At 50.8% G+C, this 2671-nt stretch overlaps 1 long non-coding RNA gene across 1 annotated transcript in view; it reads right to left on the bottom strand.

Annotated features, from left to right (window-relative positions):
- LOC108444899 overlaps positions 1-2671 on the bottom strand; it is a 6676-nt gene extending 4005 nt beyond the window's left edge. Inside the window, exon 1 of the long non-coding RNA XR_001859620.1 lies at positions 2599-2671. This is a non-coding gene — a long non-coding RNA (uncharacterized LOC108444899). The remainder of the gene's footprint in view (positions 1-2598) is intronic.

Below are 2671 nucleotides of genomic sequence, written 5' to 3'. Positions count from 1 at the left end.
AAACCCCTTTCCACCTTTTCCTGCGACATTCAGTGCAGCTCTCCTGTAAGATTCGAAGGTAAGCAGAATTTTTATCCGTCACTTACAGAACCAATTCCCGCAGCAGCCCCGGGAAGGAACACACGGGACTGTGGTGGAACCAAGGAATGGAGGAGCTATCCTGTCCCAGCTCTGCCTCCTCTGCTGGGAGCAGGGGAGATGCAGCTCTCAACCATAACATCACTTCAGCTCAATCTCACGAGAATTACCTGGCAACACTTACTATTGACCCCAAAGTCCCAGTGCATCATCTGTGTGCAATCTCAAGAAGTTCAGCTGGTCTTTGTGGGACAAAACCTGTGTTGTGTCATTAGAACTGACTCTAATGCCTGCTACCTGAACTATCCAGCTGTAGGATCAATATAAACATTAGATTCTTGAGGGCAGAGTTTGTCACCCTCTGTAAAGCTCGAGGGGAGAACGAGGCTCAAAAAGCAGCTCTTGACGCCTCCAGCACCTGCTGCTGGAAGCACTGGCAGGACTTTGTACAGATGAGTTCGAACCTTTACACAGCTCTGTCCGTGGGACCGAGGGCGGCAAACCGGAGAGACTGATGGAAATAAAACAAATTATTGATTGAAATGGACACTGATGAGACTGAAAGCCCTTCCCCAGAAGTGTTCCCTGCCCAGCACAGGAGCTGTAACTGCTGGAGCAGGGCCTGCTATCTGATGAATGCTGCAGCCATGACATTAAAGGCAGCAAAAACAATTACTAAGTAGAAATAGATCCTCACCCAGTCCAATGACCCAATCTCTGTGGCTCATCCTCAAGGGGTGACCCTGCTCCAGGCAGGAATCTCCACAGAGCCCTCAAGAACTGGGGTAAGACACTGCCCTACCAGCAGAAGACAAGGGGTTAACAAAGCTTTTTGGACACATTCTGCCCTCAGAGTTGTTCGACAAAACATCCATCAATACGAATCTTTAATAAAGACAGCTTGTACCTATGCATGCAATAGACTTTTGTATGTTATTTCCTCAAATGTCTCCGTTTTAATATATTTTTATATTAGAAGTGTTTAAACAAGGTTTAACATGAGTTCTGCACCCCGCCATGCTCCAAGCCCTAAGCAAGAGCTGGATATCCTCACACTCATCCAAGCTGAGGCAGCTCTCAGGCAGGAAGGGAGCTGCTGCTGCAGACAGACATTTAAAAATCACCCCTGCCTTGAGGGTGTCCAGACCTGGTAGAAAGCCTTTCCCACCACCCTCTTGGATTTCCCTCCCTGCCACTGGCTTTGCTTCCAGCTTGGGAAGGTTTGTCCTGGGGGCATTTCAGCATCCAAAAGGGCTTTTCCAACTTCAGGGATTCCATGGGACACCCAGTGACTGACCCAGCTGCACAGACAGGCATGGGAAGTTCTTACACACAGACTATCCTGCCTTGAGCCAGAGCACTCCAGGGCATCCTTGAGAGAGTGCAGACAGCAGGAAAAACACACAGCTACAACACTGATCCTGCTCCATGCTTTCCCAGTGGGGCATGAACACCATTTCATCCTGATCTTGAGAGCTCCAAGGAAAATCACTAGTAAGGTGGCACTGAAGACACCACTTTTCTGACACTCCTGCCCCAGAACCACAGCCCAACAGGTTTCTGTGGGAGCCTGAATGATTTGTGCAGCTCGGAAGCTGCACATCCCTAAAGCATTCCCTTAGGAGCATGAAGCTTCCCGTGTGCATGTTGTAGTCCAATTTGTAACTTAAGCACATTTCAAGACGGTTTAAGTCAGAATGAGGAGACTTGGTGACAGCACAGCATTAGATATGGGACATCAGGAGACTCACCAGACAACGCTCACTACAGCCTCTCCATTCTCAGCACTCCAGCTGCAGTATTCTCATTTCTCAGTTCTGTTTCCAGGACTCCCATCAGGCCATTTCCAGACGCAAATCCCCAAGGTGTCACTGGCCCAAGATATTGCTCCTCTACCTTCCACCATCCCCCTCCCCGATCCTTTACCCCTTTTATAACCACGGCCCCACCCAGAACACAACAGGAGGCTCCCAGGTGCCTCCTGAGACCCAAATCATTCCAGGTGGGTCAGGAAATAAATACAAATAAACTCGTCCCTTTAGGAGTAACGAATTGTTTTTGTCCCCATTCCCCCTTCCCTCTCCTGTTCCTGGTTCCTAAGGCAGAACACAGAGATCAGGTGGGGTCAGGGGGAAAATGTCTAGTCCAAAACCAAACAAACCTTGTTTTTCCATCGGTTTCCTTCAGGACTGTTCAGTTTTTCCCACTCACCTTCGGCCGTAACGACAGGAGCAGCTTCTCGCTGCGACCCATGGGAGTGGGCACCGGGACACCCATCCCGCTGCTTCCCGGGAAACGGAGCTCAGCCCATCCCATAAAACGTTGTCATCGCAGCTGGGAACGCGGCACGAGCTTTATTCCATGAAAAATGATCCCAGAGAGCCTCAAGTCTCGGGACAAACTCGTCCCACACAGCAGTTGGGTCCCAGGTATCAGTGCTAAAAGAACGCACGTGCCCCTGCGGATCCCACCGGATCCAGGTGACCCCTGCGCAGCCCTCTCTTCCTTCCGCCCACTCACCTGAAGGCACCGGTCGCTCGTTCCCGGCGATTTTCCCCATCCCTGGCTCAGGACAGCCCGTTCCTGGCGCAGC

This window comes from Corvus brachyrhynchos, unplaced genomic scaffold, assembly GCF_000691975.1.
Source record: "Corvus brachyrhynchos isolate BGI_N302 unplaced genomic scaffold, ASM69197v1 scaffold412, whole genome shotgun sequence".
NCBI classification, from domain to species: domain Eukaryota; kingdom Metazoa; phylum Chordata; class Aves; order Passeriformes; family Corvidae; genus Corvus; species Corvus brachyrhynchos.
Note: the sequence above shows the minus strand (reverse complement) of the source record. Positions and strands in the feature narration are given on the sequence as shown.